Source organism: Armigeres subalbatus, chromosome 3 (assembly GCF_024139115.2).
Source record: "Armigeres subalbatus isolate Guangzhou_Male chromosome 3, GZ_Asu_2, whole genome shotgun sequence".
Lineage (NCBI taxonomy): Eukaryota > Metazoa > Arthropoda > Insecta > Diptera > Culicidae > Armigeres > Armigeres subalbatus.
The window spans coordinates 22,791,092-22,799,666 of NC_085141.1; the positions used below are offsets into that span (position 1 = coordinate 22,791,092).

The 8,575-nt window shown below is 40.9% G+C and overlaps 1 protein-coding gene across 7 annotated transcripts in view; it reads right to left on the reverse strand.

Annotated features, from left to right (window-relative positions):
- Positions 1–660, reverse strand: part of LOC134227455 (uncharacterized) — a 79,307-nt gene extending 78,647 nt beyond the window's left edge. For 6 of the 7 annotated variants that reach the window (XM_062708965.1, XM_062708962.1, XM_062708961.1 and 3 more), the window contains exon 1: positions 523–660. The gene's annotated coding sequence lies outside the window, so the exon portion shown is untranslated. Of the gene's footprint in view, positions 1–511 lie in introns of all 7 variants that reach the window. The other variant, XM_062708964.1, reaches the window with a different exon arrangement.
- Between the last annotated feature and the right edge of the window lie 7,915 nt (positions 661–8,575).

The window sequence follows — 8,575 nt, forward strand, 5'->3', positions numbered from 1 at the left end:
ACGGTGGGTGGATTGGTTCTCAGCGGAACTCACGCTCACACACGCATTAGATTTCCTCCATTGCCTCTCTTCTTGATCGGTTTTCCGCAGCTTTTTTCTTCATTTTCTTCGCCCACCAATACTTCTTAGGGACGGTGATGAGGAAGGTTCGAAGCGGAAAAATATTTTTAACCCACTATCGCCTATTTTACTTCTTCTTATTGCATTGAAATCATTTTCTGTCAACGATGAAGAATCGAAGAAAAGCAAATATATCGGTCACACTAATTTGCATTTTGCTTCTCATTTTATGGCTTTCTACATTTAATTTTCACCATCAGCCCAGCGATTCGGTCTAACTTTTCACATTTCACACGGTGCCACGGTTTCGCACCATTAAATCGTCCCACGGAATGGCCAATGACGAAGGCCCACACGCACGGCGTTTCAAGAGTTAACCACCGAAAACCATTTCGTTCCCAATTGATCAAACTGGCCTAACAATTTTCCACCGTTTTTCCATCCTACACACCAAAATCATACCAATTAAGTAACCACCAGCCAAGCAGACCAAGACCAAAATCAGATGAAAAAGGTTGGTCCCTCAGCTCAGACGGGCACGGTTTTCCGCACAACCGATCCACACACACGCGGCTTTTCCACGAGAGCTCCGAAAAGAGAGACGAGTTACGAAAAACTGACACGGCAAAGTCGCGTACGCACCGTTCTGGGCCCAAGTGGAGCTCGACCGTCGCCGGCCAATCTCGCGGGACGCATGCGCCACCTGTTCCGGTAGGATTAGGGCACTCATTTTCCCGCCATGCAGCTCGGTGGTTGGTCGGAAAACGCTCCGTCGCCTAAATGTATGTTTTTCCAAGCGATCAGGGAAACGATGCCAGATTTATTTATTTCTATAGATTTGATAAACATATCGCATCTTATCGCAAGTATTTAGAACAATACCAGCAGCAACATTTGTGAAAAAAGAAGCTTGATTTATCCAACCAGCGGTGTTGGTGTCTTTCTCATGCATTAGATAAGGTGATAATATAAACAATGTTATGGTAAAACAAATAAATGGCCTTGATAGGTCCCAATTTTACCGTTCGTCTTGTTGCAGGCAAAACCGAAAAAAGATGAGGGCAAAAAAATTAGACTTCTAAGCGTTTTTGTAGAAAAATAGTTGTTGAAAAAGAAGTTGCTCGAATTGCTCAAACCAATCAACGTTTCAGCTGATCAGTGGGGTTGGTGTGAAATTTTTCAATGGCATCGGTACGGTTCTCAATATACCATCATGTCGCATCAGTACCTAATCCACATATCGATAAAGGCATTAATGATGGCCTTCGCGAACATTCGCTGTCCGAGTTTTAAGAATTCATCAAATGATTTCTTTACAGCAGGATGTTCTAGTCGACATATGTTGAATTGTCGTAAGAGTCTCCGCTCGTCACTTAATCCAAGCCATGCGTAGTCGGATCTCGTCAATAAGAATACGATTGCGAAGTCCAAAATACACACGATTGCCTGCCATGATGCGTCACCGAATATCATCGCTGGTATCGTCTTCGAAAGGCACCAGTGAAGCCAAGTTAACGAATTCTTCAACCACCTGAAACAAACTCGTTGTGGAAGGATTACGTTGCCCTCTCTAGCCTCTTCCTATCATATACTTCCCCGTGTTGATGACTAGTTCAATCCACTTAGCATACATCTTTAGTCTGATGTAGTAGCTTTGTAAAAAAAATCAGAAGGGTTATGTACAAGACACAACCGCCCAACGTAAACTACGTAAGGCAGTTTTGTTCATTGAGGATTGTAGTGCCATCATGCATGAATATTTTTAGAAAATTCATTTGATTACTTATGTCACTGGTATCGAACAAAACTAGCGTATCTTAAGATATGAAAATTGTTGGATACGACAATTGTTTAAAAAATGTACTATGAAAACTGTCTAGCAGTGTCACAAGTGTTGGTAAAATCTCAAAATCTCAAATCTCATCGGCGATTCAAACCATGCGTGAGTCAAATCCCACCAGAATCATGGCCCAGAGATTTGCTCATGATTCGAATCGCAATTTGCATCATTGCATGATATTTATGTGTTTATGGCTAATAATTGAATATATAAACAAAACATACGCCTCGATTGCGTTTTGACGCGAGAAATCATTTTGTGGTGAGTGAGCGAAGCGATGCGACGCTCCCCCTACAGAATCGCAGGCGAGTTAGCTCATGCATGAAACCTCGATGATTCAGATTTGAGTATGATTTTACCAACACTGAGTGTCACTATGGATAAAATATTCGTGCAACCATTTTATAACATCATTGCAAGACTTTTGAATCAGGGAGCAAGAAGGTGATAGTTCTATTGTAACTCATATAGCCCGTTTCAAGAACGTATGCGTTCTTCGAGCTTTTGTCGTGTACAATAAGTACCGCATGATTGCACCCACGTATTATAAAAATATCTTAAGTGCAGTCACACTTCCTGAATCAATGTTAAATCCTTCTGATTCAGGCGCGCATCTAATTGGACAAAATATTATTAGGCCGATATAAATATTTTTTTAAAATATCCCCCCCCCCCCTTGAATTGTTTTGCTCAAAAATAACAATTTGAGGGGCAACAAAAAAAAATTCCGGTAAATTTTGAGAACTTTCAAAACATTCTTTAATAAATCCGAGTTTTTTTTATTTATTTTTTTTCCATTTTATTATTTATTTTTTACTAGCAGACCCGACGAACTTTGTTTCGTCTAAAATTGATTTATTCTCTGATTAGTTCTCGAGTTATGCAGAAATTTTTGGTTCATTTGTATGGGAGCCCTCCTTTCCAGAAGGGGGAGGCGTTGCAAACCATCACAGAAACATATCTTTCCTTCCAAAACCTCCACACGCCAGCTTGATCTCGAGTTATGATGAAATTGTTGTTTCATTTGTATAGGAGCCAGGTTTCAAAGAGGAGAGGGGTCTCGAACCATCTTAAGAACCTTCCCCGGCCCAAAAACCTCTGCATTCAAATTTTCACGCCGTTCGATTCAGTAGAAGAAGAAGAAGATTACCCCCTCCTTCTTGACTTTGCGGAGACCAGTAGACCTTGACCTTGCGTAGACCATAATTTTTAATAAATATGTGTAACGGCCTTATTAGTTTTCGGTTTGCAAAAAAAAAATGCTCAACATTTTTCCAAAGTCGTTTTCTAATAGGGGAACAGACGGCTTTGGCAGGTTTTGTTCTATTATTGGCAGGGGGGTTTTTGTCGACCGAATCTTATGAAATTTGATCACAATATTCTTTGATATGCAAAGAATGTTTAGGCCAAATTTGAGCAAAATCAGTCATAAAAAACCCCCCTGCCAATAATAGAACAAAACCTGCCAAAGCCGTCATTCGCCCTATAAACATGTTTGTGCAATTACATTGCGATGATTGCATTACTAGCATGTACATTGGCATTGATAACAATTGATCGTCTCATGCCTGCACAAAAATGCCCCTATCTGCATCACTTTTTATACATATTATGCATTTTTGTTACATTTGTTTCAACCGCTGTCACTGGTCCGGCTCCATTGTTCTACTTTTTGTGCGAAACACCGCACAAAAAGCAGAGTCCAAAAGCCAACCGCACTGAACGGCGACGGCCGAAACGAGACTCTTGCGGACAAGAAAAGAGGGTGCTGCCAAAATGATCCGATACCATATTTTCACGTTCATAACCCAAAGTTTCAATATAATTGAAAAATTGGTAGAGAATTTTCGAGTCGATTGATATATAAATCTCAAAAATCCATCGGAAGATAAAGGCGCTATTAAAGTTCAAAATCTTACATGATTTCGTGCCGGTCTCGAATTTGGAAATTTTTGTTTGTCACCCTGTATCCGAGTGTATCGGCGTACAAAATTATGTCCCGTATTCTGTTCAACAGATTGAGACAGCTTGGAGAGTCCTTCGTCGGCGAATAACAAGCATGTTTTCGTGAGCGCCGATCAACGATGGATCAAATGTTTACCCTGAGACAAATTCTTGATAAATTCCGGGAATACAACTTGCAGACACATCATCTGTTTGTTGATTTCAAGGCAGCGTACGATTCAGTGAAACGGAATGAATTATGGCGAATTATGCTAGAACATGGTTTTCCGGCGAAGCTGATACGGCTGATTAGAATAATGTTGGACTTATTGAAATCAAGTGTAAGGGTTGCGGATGAAATATCGACATCATTTGTTACCTTAGATGGATTGATGCAGGGTGATGCACTCTCGAATCTACTGTTCAATATAGCGCTCGAGGGAGCGATTAGGAAAGCTGGTGTGCAAAAAAGCGGTACAATTATCACAAGATCGCAAATGCTGCTGAGATTTGCGGACAATATGGATATTATCGGGGTTGATCGCCGTGCCGTGGAAGAGGCTTTTGTGCCTTTTAAGAGGGAGACAGCGAGGATTGGACTCACGATCAATACCAGCAAAACGAAGTACATGGTCGCTGGAAATCAACGTTGGTTCATTAGTGGTGGTGGTAGGGAAATGGTGCTAGATGGTAAAAAAATGAAGTGGTGGAAGAGTTTGTTTGTTATTTTGGAACATTAGTGACGTGCGATAATGATGTTCCCCGCGAGGTGAAAAAGCGTATTGCAGCTGCAAATAGGGCTTATTACGGACTTCGTAACCAGCTAGTCTGCAAACGAAGACAAAATTCGCGCTGTATACTACTCTGGTTCTTCCGGTGGCTTTATACGGCCTTGAAACATGGACGTTAAAGGAGACTGATCGGAGAGCTTTCGGAGTGTTTGAGCGTAAGGTGCTGCGGACAATACTCGGCGGTAAACAGAAGAACGGTGTCAGGCCATTTGACCGAATGCCGTTTGGCCGAAAAGTTAAATAAATTGACCTCAGATTACAAGTAGTGAATAGTGAGAAATGAGAAGTAGGAAGTGAGAAGTAAAAAGAGAAAAGTTAACTGAGAACAGAGAACTTCTTCCTTCGTCCTTCTACCTTCTTTTTTCTTTTTTCGTCTTTCTTTCTACGCCCTTCTTTCTACTCCCTTCTTCTTTCTTCCTTCAACCTTCTTCCTCCTTCCTTTCTGCTTCTTTCTTCTTCCTTGTTACTTCTTCCTTCTTTCTTTTTTCTTCGTCCTTCTTCATTTTCCCTCTTCCTTCTTCATTTTTCCTTCTTCCTTCTTCCTTTTTCCTTCTTTCCTCCTCCATCTTTCTTTTTCCTTCTTCCTTCATCCTTCTTCCTTCTTCATTCTTCCTTCTTCCTTGTTCCTTCTTCTTTCTTCCCTTTTTTCTTCGTACTTCCTTCTTCCTTCTTCTTTCTTCCTTCTTCCTTCTCCTTTTTTTCTTCGTACTTCCTACTTCCTTCTTCCTACTTCCTTTTTCCTACTTCCTTCTTCCTACTTCCTTCTTCCTTCCTTCTTCCTTCTTCATTCTGCTTTCTTCCTTCTTTATTTTCCCTTCTTCCTTCTTCTTTCTTCTTTCTTCCTTCTTCCTTTTTTTCTTCGTACTTCCTTCTTCCTTCTTCCTACTTCCTTCTTTCTACTTCCTTCTTCTTTCTTCCTTCTTCCTACTTCCTTCTTCCTTCTTCCTTCTTCATTCTGCTTTCTTCCTTCTTTCTTCTTCCTTCTTCCTTCTTCCTTCTTACTTCTTCCTTCTTCCTTCTTCCTTCTTTCTTCTTCCTTCTTCCTTCTTCATTCTTCCTCTTCCTACTTCCTCTCCCTTTTTCTTCTTTCTTCCTTCTTACTTCTTACTTCTTCCATCTTACTTCTTCCTTATTCCTTCTTCCTTCTTCCTTCTTCCTTCTTCCTTCTTCCTTCTTCCTTCTTCCTTCTTCCTTCTCCCTTCTTCCTTCTTCCTTATTCCTTCTTTCTTCTTCCTTCTTCCTTCTTCCTTCTTCCTTCTTCCTTCTTCCTTCTTCCTTCTTCCTTCTTCCTTCTTCCTTCTTCCTTCTTCCTTCTTCCTTCTTCCTTCTTCCTTCTTCCTTCTTCCTTTTTCTTTTTCCTTCTTCCTTCTTTCTTCTTCCTTCTTCTTTCTTCCTTCTTCCTTCTCCCTTCTTCCTTCTTCCTTCTTCCTTCTTCTTTCTTCTTCCTTCTTTTTTCTTCCTTCTTCCTTCTCCCTTCTTCCTTCTTCCTTCTTCCTTCTTCTTTCTTCTTCCTTCCTTCTTCTTCCTTCTTCCTTTTTCCTTCTTTCTTCTTCCTTCTTCCTTCTTCCTTTTTCCTTCTTCTCTTTTCCTTCTTCTTCCTTGATTCTTCCTTCATTCTTCTTCCTCTTACCTTGCTACTCGCTATCTCACTTACCACTTCTCACTTCTTGCTTCTTACTACTCACTTCACACACTTAATAAGGAAAGGGTTTCTAACTATTCGGCCAAAGGGCATTCGGCTAAATGGCGTTCGGCCAATTGACCCTTTCGGCCAACCGACATTCGGCCAAATGACCCTAAACCAGAAAAACGGTATCTGGCGGCGTCGCTTGAATCATGAGTTGTACCAGGTGTATAAAGGGCTAGATATTATGAATCTATGACAAAAGGTCGAAAGGCAAAAGGTCGAAAGGACAAAAGGTCGAAAGACAAAAGGTCGAAAAAAACAAAAGGTCGAAATGACCAAAGGTCGAAATGACCAAAGGTCGAAAAGACAAAACGTCGAAAGGGACAGAAGGTCGAAAGGACAAAAGGTCGACAGACACAGAAGGTCGAACAGAACAAAAGGTCGAAAAGGACAAAAGGTCGAAAGGGACAAAAGGTCTATCCAGAACAAATTGATAGCAAAATGGGTGTATTCCAAAAGAATTTGTGAAATCTATTTACCTTCAGGCAGTAATAATTTACTCATCTCATCAAATCATCAATCAAAGTTGAAGAATGAGCAATTTTCAAAGAAGGAGTATTAACTGTAAAACAATATTATGAATATGTAGATTGTTCTGATAGAGATAAAAAAGATTGTTGATAAGAAATGAATAAACTTGTATTTCGCGAGACAGAGTTGTCCTATACAGTTGGCAGAAAATGCTCTTTTATTTTTCACTATTTTTAACAATTAAATAAAATTCATCCAATGAGTGCAAATAATACATGAATATCTAGCTTTTCTGAATGTCACTTCAATCTGTCAAAATAGCGGACGCCGTAGCCACGCAGACGCACGCATTGAGAATACTCCGCGTATAATATACGCTGGAGCAAGATTGATTTCTTCGTTTCAGTTTCTTGTCTACTTCAAGCTTTTGTCCCTTTTGAACTTTCGTCCCGTTCGACGTTTTTTCCTTTCGACCTTTGGTCCTGTTCGACGTTTTGTCCTTTCGACGTTTTGTCCTTTCGACGTTTTGTCCCATTCGACGTTTTGTCCTTTCGACCTTTGGCCCTGTTCGACGTTTTGTCCTTTCGACCTTTTGTCCCCTTCGACCTTTTGTCCCCTTCGACCTTTTGTCCTTTTCGACCATTTGTCCCTTCGACCTTTTGTCTTTCGAAGTTTTGTCTTACGACCTTTTGTCCTTTCGACCTTTTGTCCCTAACCCGGATATTATTAGGCTTATACAACACGACAGACTACGGTGGGCTGGACACGTTGTTCGTTTGCCGGAAGAACGACAAGCGAAGATAATATTTAGTAGCGAACCTGGAAGAGGCCGCAGGATTCGTGGAAGACCGACGATGGCTTTTTGCAGTGGAAGAGGACCTGAGGGCGCTCAATGTTCAGGGCAACTGGAAGCGATTGGCCCAGGATCGAGTCCAGTGGAGAAGGATACTCCATTCGGCTTAGGTTCATCGAAGAGCTGTAGCCCATCAAGTATCACTTTCACTTAGGAAAACACATTCAAAAATTCTTTTAGGAATCCTTCGGAAATTACTTCAAAAGCTCCTTCGAAAATTTAATTTGGAAATTACTTTGATATTTCCGTCAGAAACCCTTCTAAAAATGTCTTTAGAATTTGCGAAGGCCTTCCCAAAGGATTGTCCGAAGGAATCCCAGGAATGTCAAAAATAATTAATGGCGTAATATTCTAAATTATCTCTGGAAGGAAATCATAAAGTGAAAAGAATTTCTAAAGAATGTTTAGAAGAAATCGCTGGAGGAATTTCAGAATGAATTCTAGTAGAAATTTGAAAAATTTTCGGATGGATTTTGCAAAGGATTTTTTTTTCAACTCCGCCAGTGAATATAAAAATTAGGGGGAAATCTTTTTTTTTTCTCAAAACAATTTTAGCGTATATAATTAAATTTCAGGGAAATATTCGATTTGGTGGGTCACGTGCCCCATCTTAACTCCGCCAGTGTTAACCGATCCCGAATGCCACGTGATTCAAGCTAATACTGTTGTTCGCAAGCAATAACGGTTTGGACCCATGGGTGTTTTTTGGTGATCGCTTTGCAGCGCAACGATGGAACAGGCGGAAACAGCCAGAACTAGGTCCGGTACTTTTCCCGGCTGACTGACGAGGCCGATGAATTGCGCTAACCGCTGCTTGGGTTCGGAAACGCGGTCGCGCCAGAGTGTCTCCAACGACCACAAGCAGGATGTCGTCCGCGTAGAAGAAGATGTAGACGTTCTTGGGGAGGCCATTGCAGACACCATTCATG